This window comes from Dipteris shenzhenensis, chromosome 23, assembly GCF_047967505.1.
Source record: "Dipteris shenzhenensis isolate YYH24624 ecotype China chromosome 23, Dip_SZ_1.0, whole genome shotgun sequence".
Classification (NCBI taxonomy): Eukaryota; Viridiplantae; Streptophyta; class Polypodiopsida; order Gleicheniales; family Dipteridaceae; genus Dipteris; species Dipteris shenzhenensis.
This window is the reverse complement of record NC_141618.1, coordinates 19,252,749-19,272,875: the sequence shown is the minus strand read 5'-3', so window position 1 is coordinate 19,272,875 and position 20,127 is coordinate 19,252,749.

Below are 20,127 nucleotides of genomic sequence, written 5' to 3'. Positions count from 1 at the left end.
GATTTCTGCAACAAGTTGGGGGATATATCCAACCTATTGCACAAATCAAGAAAATTCTTGACTTGTAGAACAGGTTGGAAGGTATATCAACCTATTGCACAAAAATCAAGAAAATTCTTGACTTGTTGAACAAGTTGTATATATCCCCCAACTTGTTGCTTGAGCAACAGGTTGGGGGATATATCCAATCTGTTGCAAAAATCAAGAAAATTTTTTATTTGTGCAATAGGTTGGATATCCCCCAACCTGTTGCTCAAGCAACAGGTTGGGGGTGCACCCCCAACCTCTTACAATAGGTTGGGAGGTATATCCAATTTGTTGCACAAATCAAGGAATTTTCTTGATTTGTGCAACAGGTTGGATATATCCCCCAACCTGTTGCTCAATCCAACCTGTTATACAAATTAAGAGAATTCTTGACTTGTGGAACAAGTTGGATATATCCCCCAACCTGTTGCTCAAGCAAGAGGTCGGGGGTGCACCCCCAATCGTATATCCAATCTGTTGCACAAATCAAGAAAATTCTTAATTTGTGCAATTTTTTTGATTTGTGCAACAGGTTGGATATATCCCGTAACCTGTTGCTTGAGCAACAGGTTAGAGGATCAGGTTGGGGGATATATCCAACCTATTGCACAAATCAAAAAAATTCATTAAATTTTGATTGTATTTTAGGGGTTAGGGTTAGGGTTTAGGGTTTAGGATTTAGGATTTAGGGTTAGGGTTTAGGATTTAGGATTTAGGGTTTAGGATTTAGAGTTTAGGGTTTATGATTTATTATTTAGGAGTTTAGGGTTTAGGAATTAAATGTTTAAAGTTTAAGATTTACGGTGGTTAAGATGTTTTGGTATTAATTGTTTAAAGTTTATCCAACCAACCGTATATCCAATTTGTTGCACAAATCAAGAAAATTCTTGATTTGTGCAATTTTCTTGATTTGTGCAACAGGTTGGATATATCCAATACTAGGTACGACCCTTTGCAAAGGCTTTACTTTAAGTAATTATAAGTCTACCTAGTTAAAGTATCCTACTTATTAGGGACAAGCATATAGGCTAAAAGCACACCGATTCATATTTTCTTACATTCATGCTGCATGGTGTATCAGAAGAAATGAAGAAGTATGTGATAAGAAATATTCATAAGAAATATATATTCCATATCATGGATTCGTACCATGGATATTTGGTGGTTGCTAAAGTAGAAAAATGATATGGATTCAATGATACTGTAGTTTTGTACAAAGCCTTAGACAAAGTTTAAGGCTTTTTCAAAGTATTACATATTGTAACAAAGATAAGCAAGTATGCTAAACCTCTTCTAGATTCTATGGTTTTAAATACCTACCTTACAAATACATTATCTAATTCTTCATTCTTCGACTAACAAGTATGATACACATGGAAGAAAAGCATACATGCTAAAAGTACTTGTGTAAATTTTAATATTTCCTTATTTTTTAAATTAATTCAATTCTTTGATTGAATACGTTTTTAAAATTTAAAGGTTATTAGTATATAATATACATAATTTTAAATGTTATTAATGTATAATATTAATAATTTATATATTTATTTAAATTTATACAGTAATTACATTATATTTATATTAGTTTTTAAGTTAATAATTTATATTTTTATTAAAACTAAATTTTAATATCTAGTTAATAGCATGAAGAATATTATAGAGATTTTTCATATTAAGAACTACCTTACAAATACATTCACTAATTCTTCATTATTTTAAGCTTAAGTATTATATAAAGCACATATGCTACAAGACTTCCCATTCAAAAATATTTTCATTGTTATATTTTTTTAATTAATGTATTTATATATTTTTTTAAATATAATATTTATATTAATTTATAGATTAACAATATATATTTTTAGCAAAATTTTATTTGAATATTAGTTAATAAAAATTTATTATATTATGGAGCAAAAATATTATAAATGGATTTCTTATATTAATAAAGTGTCTTGAGAAGAGTTTTGGAAGAGATTTATGGTTAAATTTTATTTTGAAGCTCTTGCGTATGCAATAGAACTTTGAATGAAAGAGAGAATGAAGGACGTTCTACTTAAAGTGAACCTAAAAGAACTTTAAAAAACCTAAAAAACTAAAAAAAGCTGACTTTACCTAAAAGCTACCCATTTCCTATAAAACTCTACTTCTCCTCATTCTCTGTCACAACTTTCCTGGAGCTCCTCCACCACCTCCCCACCCAGGTACTCCCTCCCTCCCCTTCCCCTCTCCTCCCTCCCCTCCCTTCCCCTCTTCTCCCACTTCCCATCCCCTCTCCTCCCTTCCCTTGGCTTATCTAGGGATGATGGAATTATATGGATTACACCTAGACTAGTCGCAAAGTTGCTAGATCTTAACTCCTCCAAACTGCCTTCAACCTTGTGTTATGTGTTCGTTTATGTTTGGCACATCACCAAGATCCAATTTTATCTTAGAGTCGCTAGCTCTTGACATCACTTCCAAAAGTGAACTGCTATTGAGTTTGCTTTCAGTTTCCACATTTTTTATAGCATGTTTTCTTGTGTAGTAGTTATCTCCACCTTCTTCTAAGCATCACTAATTCCAACATCACCAAGATCCAAGATGACCTCAGACTCGCTAGCTCTTAATACCACTTCCAAATATATATTGCTAATGAGGTTTCTTGTAATTGTCATCATTTCTAATGGCATGTTCTCTTGTGTATTAGTTGTCTCCATCTCCTTCCTTGCATAATTGATTCCAACATCCTGTAAATAAAGATGCATTTACCGAATGTAGACATTTTACTTAGAATCTAGGAATAGGTAAGTTAGTAACCAATTAACCTAATACAAGGTCCTCATGCATGAGTACTGTTATGGATAAATTTGTCTAAGGAAAAAGGCATTAATATGTGCGTGTGTTTGTATGTGTGGCAATAGTATAATAAAATATGGTGTGTAATAGCACCAAGAGACATGAGATTTTGAGACGTAAAATTGTTATACGTCAGCAACTTAGCAGCCGATAGAGGGAAGAGCAGAAGCAGCTTGTAGATGCTTGGATTTAGAAGTGCCTTGCTACAGCAAGGGCTCAACATTAGGCACTTTTGGATCACAGAGCTGAGTATACCTTTCATGCGTAGGAGTCCTTTTGCATTCAAACGGGACAAAAATTCAATACACACTTTTTCTCTACTTTTTCAACATGTTCACTTCAATTTGGACTATATTTCAAACTTGGAGCTCCCATATATATGAGGTGAAGCATTCCAATAAAAATCTTTTTGGTTGCTTTGTTGGCTTTAGGAAAGACTTCATGCTATATTGTAAGCTTGTTCATATTTGCAATGTCCAAGGTGCAAGGATTCCATAGGATGTCATTCTAGAGTTCTTGTGGCTTTCTAGGCGCAACTGTAAGGCAAGCTAGTAGTATCTTGTTTTTTATAATCTTTGGGCTAGAAAGTGTTCATATTTCACAGTCTTCATAAATATTTTTAGAGAAGACTCTAGAAGTCCCTTAAGAATAGAAAAGTCACCCAAAAAAATCTTTTAATCCATGGAGGGATTGCAGTGAACCTATGGAGTTCTAGGTTTGGATCTCAACCCCTACTTCCCTTATTAAGGAGTCCATTCAACATTGTTTATGGGATTACAAAGAGGAAAAGTTAATCTAGAAGAGATTTCTAGACTTTTGTGTACTTTTGTTCCCTCCCACATCTTCATGACCTGCAGGGCTTGGCGGCTTGGCTCTCTCTTTTGGAGCATCAAATCCTTTATAAAATTCATAGCTCCTCTTGGCTACTTTCAACTCGATGACATTTAGTTGAGTCCTGCTCTTTGGATGTTGTTCCTTCTCCTTATAGACCTGCACATGCCTTGGTGGATACTTTTTGTGAGATCTTAGGAAGCATTTCAGCATGGCATATATAGAGATCTAGATGCACAGAGTGCCATTTGCAGGTTTCCAGGTCCACCTCTCTCACACTTTGGCCAGTATTTGGATAAACATTGTATACACTCTAATGTCCGTGTTAGAAATTTAAATTTAAATAGATGTAATGCGTCATTCTTCTTCTTCAATCAAGTTTTGAGCTTCAACACTTACATTAGTAGCATCATGAGAGCTCTAGGCATCTCCTTTGCATCACCATTTCCTTCAAGTCCTGCATCACCTTCAAAACAACTTGCTCATGCATGACTTTGTGTCTTTCGATATGAACAGTACATATCATCCATGCCCACTATTCTCATATCATCCTCCATGAAGTTCCTGAAAGAACAACTAAGGGAACCTTAGCAAAAGCAATGCACCACCGTGGATAATCCACAGTAAGAAATTACATTGAAACACTATGAAAGTAACATTTTATCTCATATTCTCCTCTTTAGAGCACCTCCTGAGGTTCAAGATGCTTCTTTTCTTGAAAAATAAAATCATGGATCACATATTGATCCTGCAACTATATGGTCACATGGTAACATGGGAGATCTCCTCAAATGGTGCCATCAATAGTCATAGAGTTTATAGAGACTATGATAGGCCATGATACAAGGTAGTTGATGTTTGAGGAGGGATGAGAAGGATGATGAATGATTACAAGGGAGGAGAAGCAAGCGGAGGACTAGGTGTAAGGATGAGGGTAGATGAATATGCATGAGTAGGAGGAGTAGAAGCAACAAGAGCAGGCGTGAGCATGAGGCAATAGGAGCTTGCATGAGTAGGAAGAAGGAGGATTAGGCATGAGCATGAGGGAAGAGGACAATGGTGAGGGAGGAGGAGGAGCAGGAAAAAGTAGCAAGGGGGAAGGAGGAGGACACCTGTGGGAGGAGGGAGGAGGAGGAAAAAGCAACAAGGGGAGGAGGAGGAAGCACGTGGGAGGAGGGAGGAGGAGGCATGTGGACAAAGGGAGGAGGAGGGGGGGAGGCAGGAGGGAGGCATGGGAGGGAGGAGGAGGAGGAGGAGGAGGAGGAGGAATAGGATGTGTGGAAGAGGAGGAGGGAAGAGGGAGACAAGGAGGAGGATGGGGGGAGGAGGAGGGAATTCAAATTCAAAATTCAAAATTCAAAAGTTTGACTTTGGAGGATGGGGGGAGGAGGGAGAGAGAGGGAATTCAAATTCAAAATTCAAAATTTTGACTTTGGGAAAAGTGCCCCCTCCTTGTTGTAAGAGGTGTAAGAGGTGGCCCCCTCCTAGGTGTAAGAGGTGTAAGAGGTGGGATCAACTAGGCTTAACCCACCTAGGTAGGGGGGGTTAGGACTCCCTTGGATCCAAGCATTAGGCCTAATCCATTTCTTAACCCATTCCTTATGAGGCCCTTTTGAGACCCCAATTCTCCCCTAATGGAAAGGGTGTGACCGCGAGCCAAACACTCCTATAGAGCCTCCTTGGTGCTGCAAAGTTAGGACAGACTCTAGAACCATCGGGTATCTTTTAGGGATATCAAGATAGTTCCACGGTCCTAGCCACCAAAACTCTCTAGGTAGATGCTATCCTGGACGAGGCTTGGGACCTAGAAGCTGCAAAAACAGACCGCCTCAGCTTTGTTGCATGGAGGAGGATGCACTCAGACTAGGTTGTGCCTAGGAAGAGGGGCCCGAGGCTTGCTGCAAGGGAGAGGACTATGGCACCACCTTGCCTAAAGACACGGGCTTGGAGAGAGAAGGGCTACAAGTATTGGAGGGGGCAGAGGGGGCTGCAGTCTTGGAGGTAGGGAGGGGAGGCAGACAAGAAGAAGGGGGAGGGGCGGGTGGTACGGGTGACTGCAAGTTCATGGTGGTGAGGGGAAGGGGGGAGGGGGGACTAAAGGGGTGGTGGAGGAGGGGGAGGTCAAGAGGGGGGAGTGGCCTCCATGGAGGGGGTCCACCAAGACATGCTCAACGGTGGCCCCAGGCTCCTGTTGCAAAGGGACCTCAGCACTCTGCTATGTTGGTGGGTGCGGCTCAGTCCAAAGATCGAAGAAGGTCTCCTCCTCCTACTCCATAGGGTCAACTTTTCTTCTGAGGCTAGGGGATCACTAATCAAGCTCTTTCGTGCTCTCTAACCCTAGCCCAAATACCTGCAATGCTTTAGGAATTTCTTACTAGGCTTCTTGCATTCAACCTTGGTCCAAGTCCCTTGAGAGGGCTCGACCCAAGGTGTTAGTGAGTGTTGATGATGATCCGATTGACTAGACTAATGTTGGGAAGCTGTCTCCCCCTGCCTAGGCTGAGGGGGAGCCCCTGCTCCTACCTAGGTTGAGGAGGATCCCTACCCTAGCCTCTCATGCAATCTCGAGCTATAAGTGTCCCATCTATCTACATTGGAGGCACTGGCCTGGAAGCCCAGAGACCTCAATTCTCTGACGTAGTTCGCCTCCATCCAAGGTCTCTAGAAGGATCTCCTCAGGAAGTTTCTCGAGGGCATCCACAATCACTTTGAGCTTGGGGACCCCATCATCTACACTGTGGCTACCAAGGGAGGAGGACACTCCAACACCGTACCAAAACATCCTCCAATAGACTGGAGAATGGATCTATACTCCTTCGAGATCCCCAAGAAGCGGAGCATCACCAAGAAGTGAGGTATGTGGTGAGTCATGTCCATGTCCACCACTACCAAGGGAAGAGGAAGACCAGATGAGGACCAAGAAAGATAGGGCTCTACTCCACAAGTGACAAGGTGGTCTCTGGAGAGCTCAACTGGAGAAGGAAGACCCCTCTCCCATAGATGGTAACCTCTTGGATGTGGTCATCCCCCAAGGCTAAACTCGCATGAAGCCAATCCTGAATTTTTTGCCTCGAGGGGGTGAGCCCAACAATCCAGCCTACTAAGGCCCTGTTTTGAAGAGCCTCCGTTGCACTTTGAACATGTTGCTTATCCTCTGAAGAGAGCAAAACCTTAACAGTATTGGGATTCAAAGGTGCTATCATTTGAGCCCCTCTTTCCAAACCAAGGGTCACTGTCAAGGTTGATCTTTAGAAAAAATCAATTAGCCTGATACTACATGAAAAGGAAGGCGGAACAAAGGGATACCCTCCACTATAGCCGATGGGTCATAGCAAAGTGAAACAGTTCATATTAGAGGCTTAGTCTGAGCATTTTAACTATAGAAGGAAAAGGCACCTTTATTTTTAAAAAAAGAAGGCTATTTTGAAAGTGACTTGTGGGGCTTTTTCCCAATTCAAGATGTACATGAAGCTTGTATGATTTTTTCTTGGAAGCTATTTAATCATAATTTAAATACATAGGAGATGGAATCAGAGCACCACTTCTATGGGGGGAGATTGCACCCAAGATGCTTGTTCTGTCTCTTATGTTTGTGAGTTCTGAATGTTTGTGTGTACTTTTGTATAGTGTTTGTTGTTTTTCTAAGGATTTGTAGGTTCTGTGAGCATTTCCCATCTAAGAAGGCAAGTTTTGCCAAGTGGGTCCAATTTGTACGAAAGCTTTTCCAAGTTTTTCCAATCTGCATGAAAGCTTTGTTCTTGCTACCAAGTTCTATAGTGAACAAAGACAAACCACTAAAGGAGCTAAGTGTGACAATAGACGCTGTCAGCCCCATTTGCATAATCCAAATGTTGAAAAAGATTGGTTTGTTAAGGACACGACTACTGTTCTTAGGAGTGCTAAAACGAATAGTTCTATTGATCCTTCCAATCCTTGCTACTACACACATTCTTATCTATTATTACGAGATCTTGTAAAGTCATTGTGGTCATGATTCACATAGCTTTATTAGCAAGCCAATATTGATTAGAGACTATGTAGCATAAAGAGTTCTAATCTTTTTCCATTAAGCTCTAGCTAACTGATGCAATACTTGCTCCCCAAGCCATCAGACAAGTCGGTAAGTGATTCACATAATGAAGTAGCTCAAATGAGGTGTCTATTGGTCTAACCTTAATGTGCCATCACTAGATTCTTGTTCACATCAAACCTCCAAGATATGATTCTAACAACAACTAGGTATCATAATGACTAGCAAGCAGCTCCCACACGAAGACGCTCCTTATGTAGTAATCAATAAGCAGGTCAACAATGACAATGATTAGAATCTCTACCACTTACACACCAGTGAGATTTAAGCACTAGCATAAGTGATCAAAAGTAATGTGTTTCACCACACCAATTAAAAACATAATCGTGGCTATTGGGAACATGGTTTCATCCATAGTTCTCTCAGTTTCTTTCCACGTAGGCTTCTTTGCACCTTCTTCAGGAACTCCACCATCAAATAATGGGACTAGGGGGGAAACTCAAGCTTAGAGCTCTGCAGAGGTGATTTTGACTAAATCCTACATGAGGGTAGTCCCTTAATAGCACAGCCCATGATATGAGTGCATGTTAGGCCTCTAGGTAATTTTAAATACTTGTTCTTGAAAGCTCCATGCCACAAAAAGTCGTGTGAGTCTTGTCTCATAGTCTCCCACACAGTCCCTTCATCCATGTGGCTAGCAATCCATGGCTTGAGGTAGGGTACTAGAATCTAGAAGACGTCAAAAATTCTTCAACTGCTTGTAAGGATCAAGGCAGAATCCAAAGTCCTCTAAAAGTCATGTTAATATCTCTGTCAAAATGAAACATTTGTTGCTCTCTAGTCTTTAATGTGACATGGGATAAAGTTCTCGGGTGCTACCATTTAGCCGGCTATGGTATTGGTAATGTCATTATACACTTACACTCCCAATATTACAGTTTGCTACTCTGATGCACCAAACATATTAACAGCACAATGAGGTACAATGAGATGGCCTATACCCATTATATGGCTATATAATCAAACTAGCACTCCAAACATCACTCCAGTCATTTTTTTATTTTTCTATGCTTTGGGCAATTGCAAAAAATATTATTTGAAGGGACCCCTCCTTCTCCCAATGGTACCTTTGTTTAGGGCTTTTTCTCCACCAAACAATGGTATGTCGCCAAACCAATTTCAATTTTGTAAGTATGTTTACATGCTAACATAAACATATAGATACCTATATGTATATATTGTGAAGATTGTGGGAGAGAGGGAAGGATCTCACTTGCGGCTTTCTCACATGCACAATGGGGGAATACACACAAAGGTGGAGGCTGAAAACAGTTTTCCTCTTCTTAGTTGTATATGCCAAAAGAACTCAAATACAAAGAAATAGAAGAACCCTATATGTGGGTCTCAAACCAAACTCAACTAACTAAGGTGGCATACTAACTGAGCCACAAACTAGAGTAGATAAGGATAGCTATCATCCAGCTATTATTCGTGGGCGGTATACCAACCGCATCTCCAGCTAACAAGTCGGTGACATAAATCCATAACAGTCACCCTGGCATATCGCGAGTGGAGCTCGATATCTCAACACTCCCCCTCGAGCTCAATCCCAAATCCTGCACACCAAGCAGGTCTCTGAACTTGCGCAGCTTCTCTGCGCCTAATGCTTTCGTGAATATGTCAGCTACCTAATCCTCTGTGCTGACATAAACTAGATCAATAAGACCTAGTAAAACCTTGTCCCGCACATAGTGATAATGCACCTCAATGTGCTTTGTTCTAGCATGAAAGACTGGGTTCTTTGCCAAATGTATACTGCTCATGTTGTCACAATGAATGACAACCGGCCTGATGCATATCATAAAGTAGCTTATGCAACCAAGCTACCTCACATGCAGCCATTGCTGCACCCCTGTACTCAGCCTCTGTGCTCGACAAGGCAACTGTAGGCTATTTCTTGCTGCTCCAAGTGACTGTAGCACTCCCAAAAGAGAACACATATCCACTGGTAGATCGTCTATCAGAAATACTACCAGCCCAATCAGCATCAGTGTATCCATGCAACTGTATCCGAACCCCAGCCTCATAAAATAGTCCATACTGCAATGTGGACTTCACATACCTGAGTATGCGTCTAGCCGCATCCAAATGCGGTTTCCTTGGAGCCTGCATAAACTGACTTACCAACCCAACAGCATAGCTCAAATCTGGCCTGGTAATAGTCATGTAAATCAAACTTCCTACTATGCGTGTGTACATAGTAGGGTCTTCCAGAAGCTCACTTGCATCTGTGCTCAGCTTCACATTATGCTCCAAAGGAACTGAAATAGGCTTACAGCCTGTCATCCCATATTTGGACAGCATGTCCAATCCATACTGCCTCTGCAAGAGCTGTATCCCACTTGGTGATCTAATCACCTCAATGCCCAAGAAATAACGCAGCTCTCCCAAATCCTTCATCTCAAACTTCTGCTTCAATAGCATTTTCACATGAAGGATATCTTCATCACTATCACCTGTGATGATCAAATCATCAACATAAATGACCAGCAGCATAATCCCTTTCTCTGTTTTTCTCACATAGAGTGAGAAATCTGCCTTGGAAATCTGAAAGCCAATAGTGACAAGATATTGTCCTATCTTGTCAGACCATGCTCTAGGTGCTTGCTTTAAGCCATACAAGGCTTTCTTCAACCTGCAAACAAACTCAGGATGAGTAGCATGAACATAACCTGCTGGCTGCTCCATAAAGACCTCTTCTTGCAAATCACCATGCAAGAAGGCATTCTTTACATCCATCTGATGTAAAGACCATCCCTTTGATGCAGCCATAGCAATGGCTGCTCTTACGGTTGCCATCCTTGCAACCGGGCTGAAAGTTTCTTCATAATCAATGCCATATGTCTGTGCATACCCCTTGACAACTAATCTTGCCTTGTATCTATTCACAGAACCATCTGCATTGTGCTTGATCTTATAAACCCACTTACAACCAATTGCAGTCTTGCCTTTAGGCAAAGGCACCAATTCCCATGTAGCATTAGCATCCAAGGCATCCATTTCTTCATCCATGGCTTTCTCCCATTTTTCATTTCCCATGGCTTGCTCAAAAGAAGTGGGTTCTGGTTCCTGTATCACTTTGACCATATAGGGCATAGTGAATGGCTGTAAATCAATCATATTTCAACCTATCCACAAGATACCTAACCCTGGTAGACCTGCACAAAATAGGCTCACTTCCAGGTGCTCTCAAAACATCCATGGTCTTTCTTACTCCAGGTGTAACAATAGAAGGAATACCCAACTCATCATCAATGCTCTGTTCTGAGCCACTGGATTCACCATCCACACAAGAGTGACCTGCATTCACATCATACATGGGCTGATCTACCTTCTCTTTTCCTTTTCGTGATACCTGCGTACCACTCTCTGCATTGCTTTCAGGGGATTCTCTTGATCTCAATCTGCCTGTCCATGGCAAAGTATGTGAACCACTGGTAGAGGACACTCCAGGTCCACTGATATTTTATGATTGCTGCTGTGCATTCTGTGCAGCATTACCATTTTGTGCATCTACATCAATCATCACATTTACTGGTTTATACTAGCTGCTCATCTCATCAAAAACAACATCTCTGCTCACTGTGAACTTACGTGTAGAAGGGTTATAGCATCTATACCCTTTCTGCTGCAGAGAATAACCAATAAAGATGCACTTCTCAGCTTTTGGATCCAACTTGGACCTCAACTCATCTGGCACATGGACATAGGCAATGCAACTAAAAATCTTCAAATGAGAAATATCTGGTTTCCTATAAGTATACATCTCCTCTGGCGTCATGCCATGTATTGCTGCAGTGGGAGTCCTGTTCATTATATAGACTGCTGTAGCAACTGCTTCAGCCCAATAATAATCTGGTAGATCTTTTTCATTTAGCATAGCCCGAGATACCTCTCCAATATGCCTGTTTTTTCTTTCTGCAATTCCATTTTGCTGTGGGGTATGACTGCATGAATATTGCTGCTTTATACCATGCTCCTGCAAGAACCTTGCAAACTCATTTGAGAGGTACTCTCCCCCTCCATCTGACCTTAGGCATTTTATTTGCAGGCCTGTTTCTTTTTCAACCATAGCTTTGAAAGCTTTGAAGTGCCCAAACACTTCACTTTTGTTTTTCATAAAATACACCCACAGTTTTCTGCTGAAGTCATCAATAAATGTGACAAAATAGTGACAGCCTCCAATAGATGCAGCTTTTGTAGTCCACACATCAGAGTGGATTAACTCCAATGGCTTTTTACTCTCTTGAACATGCCTAGGAAAAGGTTTCCTTGCCTGTTTCCCAAATTGACAGGCTTCACAAACCTTGTGCATTTCTGCAACCTTGAATTTAGGCAATCCTGCAACAATATTTTGGGCTTGCATTGATTTTAGTCGCTGTATATTAACATGACCAATGCGTTTGTGCCAGATATCAATATCTGCAACTACACCGGTCCCATGTGCAAACATTGCTGCACTCAATTCAGGCATGTCTGCATCCAACGTAAACATCCTGCCCTTCTTCTTTCCTTTTGCTATCAAGCGACCGTTATTTTTCATATCCTCAACAAAGCATCCATGAGGATTAAATCTAACCTGCAAGCCCTGCTCAACAACCATTTGACCAACACAGAAACCAGGTTCTTGGTGATGTTCGGGACATGAAATACATCAGACAAGTATTTCTTTTTTCCATCCTGCATAGACAAAGGAATTTTGCCAATCTGCACAATAGGATGTGCAGTGTCATCACCAGTCTCCACAAATCCTGGTTTTTCAATTTTTCTTGCATCCTGCATCCATTCAGTGTGACCTGTCATGTGGTTTGACGCACCCGAGTCAACATACCACACATCATTGCTTTCTTCTGCACTTGTTACAGAATTTGTCATATGCTACACCATAAACAAATGCTCATTTCTGTCATCACCCTGTCTACTAGAGGATGCATAATTGCCTTGCTGCAATTTTCCACTCATAATGTCATTCTGCTTTTTGTAGCAGTCTTTAGCCATATGACCCATTTTGCCACAATAGTAGCATTCAACATTACTGTTTGCATTTTGGCTTCTTTGCCATCCACCACAGCCTCTTTGGCTCCCCCTGCCTCTAGAGTTACCACGTCCTCCTGCATAGGACTGGTTTTCTTGCGTTTGCTGCATATTCTGATTTCTACCACGGCCTGCAGATCGGCCTCCTCTACCTCTGCCTCTACCTCTGCCAGCATTTGAGTAGAAGACAGTTTCTTTTGAAGTTCCTGCTGAAGAAGATGCACCCCCATTTCTCTGCTCTTCAGAAATTAGAGGAGCAATCAACTCCTCAAAATCAGGAAAGTTTTCACGGATGGCAATGGATGTCCGGAACTGTGCATAATCCTTTCCTAGACCATTCAAGGTCACAGAAACCAAATCATCATCATCCACTGGCGACCCAATGGAAGCAAGTGCATCTGCAATTTTCTTCACTTCCATGTGGTAGTCATTTATGCTCAAATTTTCTCTCTGCACATTGTGCAACTCCTGTTTGAGTTGCATTTTCCTGGCTTGCGTATTTGTGCTATACATTTTTGCCAAAGTATCCCATGCCTCCTTTGGCGTATTTGCATCCTGAATATGCACAATTATGGAGTCCGAAATACTGATAGACAGCCAGTACATAACTTTCCTGGCTCTCTCATGCCATCCTTTGAATGCCTGCATTTCCTGTTGACTGGGAACATTAGGAAGAACAGGTTCTTCTTCATTTCCTGTAATGAATTCCCAATAGCCTTTTCCCATTAAGAAATTCGTCATTCTAAACTTCCATGCCTGGAAGTTGTTCTTGTCAAGCTTTTCAGTGACAATCTGTGAAAGAGAATCAGACATCACAGAAACTAGATCATCATCTTCCACTGGCGACCCAAGGAAGCAAGTGCATCTGCAATTTTCTTCACCTTCATGTGGTAGTCATTTATGCTCAAATTTTCTCTCTGCACATTGTGCAACTCCTGTTTGAGCTGCATTTTCCTGGCTTGCATATTTGTGCTGTACATTTTTGCCAAAGTATCCCATGCCTCCTTTAGCGTACTTGCATCTTGAATATGCACAATCATAGAATTTGAAATACTGATAGACAGCCAGTACATAACTTTTTTGGCTCTCTCATGCCATCCTTTAAATGCCTACATTTCTTGTTGATTGGGAACATTAGGAAAAACTGGTTCTTCTTCATTTCCTGTAATGAACTCCCAATAGCCTTTTCCCATAAGGAAATTTGTCATTCTAAACTTCCATGCCTGGAAGTTGTTCTTGTCAAGCTTTTCCATGACAATCTGTGAAAGAGAATCAAACGCCATTACAGAACACTACAAAATATTCTGTCACTACAAAAAACATAGCTTTTGCCTCACATGGGCAGATTTGCAAACTGACGAAAGTGGTATTTGACCACACAGTCACTTCCTAGTGACGATTTTGCATCAACAGGCAATAGGCATGAATCTGCAACTCCCAATATCTCTGCACACAGGCATACGATGCAATTTCTGCGACACCTTTCCACCGACTAGCCGCGCAGTGGTCGCACAGCAGTGGTCGCACAGCAAAAAACAGGGCCTTTCTCTGAGTGCCTGCGAAGAACTTCCGCCTTCAAAACGGGCCCCGAAACGGCCTCAAATCAGAAAAATAAAGTCACTGTGGGCTCTGTCCTCACCCGCAACATATACTGCGCTCTCGCCACACCGCGAAGGGCGTCTCAATCTGAAACAGTGCACTCCTGCACTTCTGGCTGTGCTACCTGCAGAGATTTGCTCCCAAACTCGAAATAGGAAAGCAACACTGGTCCTCTTACCAGGACACCACGAACTTGGCTTGCTTTCTTGAGCTCCTTACCACGAACAAGGCTCTGATACCATGTGAAGATTGTGGGAGAGAGGGAAGGAGTCTCACTTGCGGCTTTCTCACATGCACAATGGGGGAATACACACAAAGGTGGAGGCTGAAAACAGTTTTCCTCTTCTTAGTTGTATATGCCAAAAGAACTCAAATACAAAGAAATAGAAGAACCCTATATGTGGGTCTCAAACCAAACTCAACTAACTAAGGTGGCATACTAACTGAGCCACAAACTAGAGTAGATAAGGATAGCTGTCATCCAGCTATTATTCGTGGGCGGTATACCAACCGCATCTCCAGCTAACAAGTCGGTGACATAAATCCATAACAGTCACCCTGGCATATCGCGAGTGGAGCTCGATATCTCAACATATATATCCACATATTTATATCTATATACATATCTAAATATATAAATATAAATATATATGTATATAAATAATTATATACATACGTGTGTGTGTGTGTGTAAACATATATATATATATATATATATAGTGAGGTGTATGCATTACTTCTTTTCTACCCATTTGGTTAAAAGTTCATGGGCCCATGAAAAAAGAACTCATCAACTATAAAGCCCCATCCTCATGGTCCAAATAACACTTTCGTTGACAACTCTCCAAAGCACTTAATTCCCTTACACCCATCACTAATGAATGCTATTCTAACTGTGTTCAACCTTTTGTATCTCCCCAAGCAGTAAAAGGCATGCCTTCAATGCCATGTCAACGTGTAGCTCCCATTTATGTTTCTTCCTTTGCCAGTATCTTTTCCCCACATGTGGCATTTCCTCTCACAAGGATCCAACAACCATGTAGACCAAGCCAATAATGTCTTCTACCACCTTTATGTAAACATTCATCTAGCAGTGCTACTATAAATACCCTTAAAAGTGTTAATGCAGTACTTGTTCATGGCTAACCACTATCTTGTCTTCCCTACTCTACTAGGCAAGGAGATGGAGGGAAGAAAATGTGTCTATGTGTGTGTGCATGCATGCATGTGCGTGCGTGCGTGCCTGCGTGCATGTGTGTGTGTGTGTGTGTGTGTGTGTGTGTGTGTGTAGCAAGCTAAGGGTGTCCACTTCTGGACCACTTGCGGGTGAGTGTGACCCCCCCTCGAGTGAAAATACAAAGGTTTTGCTTCGGTGTGAAATACCTCGATCGAGGTATCCTCTCCAATGAAATTCGCACATGAGGACAACCGAACCAAGCCAATACCTCGATCAAGGTCGTAGACTTACTTTCACCAAACCGAGCCTATACCTCGATCGAGGTATTGTGGCAAGCCACCTATACCTCGATCGAGGTATCGTGGATAGATGACATCGCTCCTGTCACATACCACGATCGAGGTATCTGGCATCCGACATGGCAGATGACATACCTCGATCGAGGTAGCATGGCAAGTCCAATAACCTCGACCGTGGTGTGCTCCTCATCATTGCCCTCCAAAGCAATGACCACGAAGATATCACCAATACACAAAATATCTGTAAGCTGGTCATAATCTCTAGAGGAACTGAATCCCACATCCTGATCATCATGTACCTCCTCCCAAGGCTAGAAGGGAGAAAGCACTCGCCATGCCCATGGATCGGCCCATGGTATCATGGAGCACCCTCCCCAATCATCATCAATGCATGCGGAGCAAAAACATGCAAACTGTCGACAAAAGATCATGGGGTGAGACTCACTTATGCTCCTGATGGAATGGAAATCAAGAGTGTCAGACACTGAACAACAATCAAAAGGCCTAGACCGATCAAGACTCCCAATGTCCATGCACCAAAAATACTGGCTCACCACCCTATCGTCACACGATTGAAAGGAGGACATAGCACTAGTGGATAAAAGCTGGCTGCACCACCACACCACATCATGTGCATCCTTGAAGCGATTGGCACTGTGATGCAACTGGTATCGATGCAAAGCACGCTTCAAGCAAGCACCTGCACCATCATGCTCTCCCTTACCATGCCCTGTCTCGAAGTATCTCCATGTGATCGGAATGCCTGTCTCACAGTGCCACCTGTAGAACCAATAAAATTGTCTAGCAGATTTGAACTGACCACCATAGCTGTCTGACCAGATCCGGTGCTGCTGCCATGTGACACCATGATCCCTCAAGAAACTAGCATGCAAAGTGAAGCAATGCTGCACAAAATGGGCATCATGAAATAGATCATCACTAATGTAGAAGTGATACTCTCGCACAATGACGCGTGAGTGCATTGTGCTATCAATGCCATCCACATGATCCTATGCATGATGATAGCTAATGTGCACAAATATAGCAACCTGTAATATGGCATTGAAAAAAAATATGACTATTGAAATAATTCAATATAATGAGGCCATAAAAAAACCAATAACTCAATCACACGTCACCTGTTCCGAGAAATAATACTCCGATTGGATCTCATGATGTGGTGCAAAGGTATAATTCTCCGCAAAGTCCACCACTGAGACAACCACCCCTATAGGAAATGTCCTGAAACATGCATGAAACTGATGATCCTCCCACTTCGTAGTGTGCGAGTGGTGTATGTAGCAGTACAGCTCCCCTCGAAAACTGTCAATGAATACAACACGTGGTGTCTCCTTCCCCACAAGCTGCAACCTCCTCGACTATGCACCACTATCTAAAGTCAGGGTACTATACTCGTACTACTGCCAATGAACCATCTACACGTCACAAGTATCTAGTGCAACTCGTGGCACTCTAGCAAAGTCACCACACAAAGTACACCTACCTTCCACACAATCAAGGGAGTGGAATAAAGCATCGCCATCTCGTGTACACAATATGGAATGAATGAAGTCGTGAGGGCTAGTAGAAACCACTCCCCTAAGACCATCAAGGGAATGGAATACATCATACATCAATCCAAAATCCACATGGTAGCAACAACAGCATGTGTCATGCTCCTAAGAGCATCGCACAAACCATGGCCTGCATTGCTCAAATGACCTCTGCCCAATCCTAAAGTTCGGGTGCACCTCTACAAACTGAGTGTACAACTCAGTTTGGGTACACTCCAAAAAACATGCACCATGCTCAATGTACACGCCGCGTGACACCCTCTTCCACAATGCCTTCTTGAACACCGGGATGCTCTGCAATGCTCCTCCCAAAATTGTTGTATGGACCTAGTGGAATAATCCAACAATCGATCGTTGTGAGGTGCACAACCACTCGAAGCCCAAAGACCATTAGTCTCACTATCCTCTAGACTCTGCCTCCTAATCATGCCTGCTCGCAATAATGTGTGCGGTGCAATCTAAAGAAGACGTGAAGCGGTACGCACATGGCCTATCATATGAGGTCTACCAATGGCAGCCACAATAGCACGACATGCTGCCAAGGCATCACTAGAGTCCTATGCTTAATAGAAGCATAGGAACGTCGAACACTGCTAAGGACCTCGCTACATACAACCCTATCTCTACGTGCACCAAGACTGGCAAGCCTCCTACACTCTACCAAGTCAGGGTGATCAATCAGGGATGTGAGAAGAGCAGTCTGCGAAGCTGGCATGAGGTCACTAAAAAAAGACTACACGATCTTGCTAGTACGATGACGGATAGTGGACTTCGGCAGGTCACGTCCTGAAGCAACACTACTGCTACAAGGTGGGGCAAGGGGATCGATGGGAGATGGTAGGGTGGAGGGGGGAAGGGAGGCGCCAAGGGGAAGGGGGGAAGGGGGACGGGGGAGGGGGACGGGGGAGGGTGGAGGGGGAAGAGGTAGAGGTGGAGGGCAAAATGTAGGTGGCTAGGGGAAGGGCGGAGGCTGGAGGTACGGGAGCGGATGAGGATGTGGAGGGGGGGAAAATGGAGGTGGGGGTGGGGGTGGAGGTGGAGGTGGGATGTATAGGTGGAGGTGGATCAGTGGTGGCAGCACGAGCTCTAGCTCTTGAGGCTCTCTTGCACTCACATGCCTTCCGCTTGTGCTCCTCGTCAATGAGATTTGGGGGGGGGTTCCTACATCTTTCACGTCTACTAGCTCTACGGCTTTGAGAACCCATTCTCAATGAAAGTAGGATGGAAGGTGTGACAAAGTGATGGGGAGGCAAGAATGGCTAAGAATGGGTGAAATGAATCAAAACGTGGTGTCTTATAGAGAGCCTCAACTCATCCACTAGATTGCTCTTACTCATCCACTAGATTGCTCTTGATTATTAATGGTGGAGAAGGTGCTAAGATTGAAAATAATTGGCTACTAAATTACGTTGGATTTTGTTTTGAAACTAATTTTTGTGGTTACTCCAAATACCTTGATCATGGTTATAAACCTCGATCAAGGTATTCTATGCTTCGGTCAAAAACCTCAATCGAGGTATTCTATGCACACCGTGGTCATATACCTCAATCGAGGTATTCTATGCCTCGGTCATAAACCTCGATCGAGGTATTCTATGCCCATGCACATCGCGGTCATAAACCTCGATCGAGGTAATCTTACCTCACGTACATCGTGGTCATAAACCTCGATCGAGGTATTCTATGCCTCATGCACTGAAATCACATGCATGTATAACTTACCATGCATGTTGATGATGTGGCTCGCCATCATCATGATGTGTATACATGTGGCTGATGTGGCACCATGCATGGTGATGATGTGGCAATATGGTGTGGAATATATGTGTCTCTTCCATGACGTCAAAATGTGATGTGTCATGATGAGTTGGCATTCATGAGGTGGTAGATTGACATGGCAAATTGAGGTGGAGGGATTGGTGATGTGGCAATGTTGACGAGGTATGCCAAGGTGGCAAGATGTGATGACATGGCTCCAAGAGTCCCTATGATGTGGAATGATGAGGTGGCACATGTGGCTGATGTGGTAGCATGTGTGGCAATCTAAGGTGGCATGGCAAGGAGTGATGTCACATCTCCTTGATGACATGGCACCATGCGGTCTAACAACGTGGCTTGGTTGCAAGGCAAAAATAGATGACTCAACCTTCCACATGGGCAAGATGCACACTCCAATGGCTTGCCACTAGGGTCGGTGATGCTCCTAGCCTACCTCACCAAGCCTAATACGAAGCCTACCTTGTCTTGGTATTAGGCTTGGGTGGCCCTTTTTCCCCCACAAAAGGGAGATTTCACTCTTGGAGGCCATATTGTATGTTTCCCTTACTCAAATTTAACCAAATTTTTTTCTTCTTATTTATCATGTGGAGGACTAAAAATATTGACATTTTTGAAATGTTTTGTCATGTTTGAGAATTACTAGATTTATTTTTAATATTCTTTGTTGATACTTTCAGGAGTAAAAGTAAAAATAAAACTTCAATCTTCCTAAATCTAACCGTTGGATTTGGGATTGGATGATTGAACCACACACCCTTATGTGCCTACTAACCTTCCACTGAATTGGATTTGCTTAATTATTTAAAATACTAAAAAAATGTGGTGTGCTACTAAAATGCATGTATTTTATGACTTTATTTATTATAAATAATTATTTAT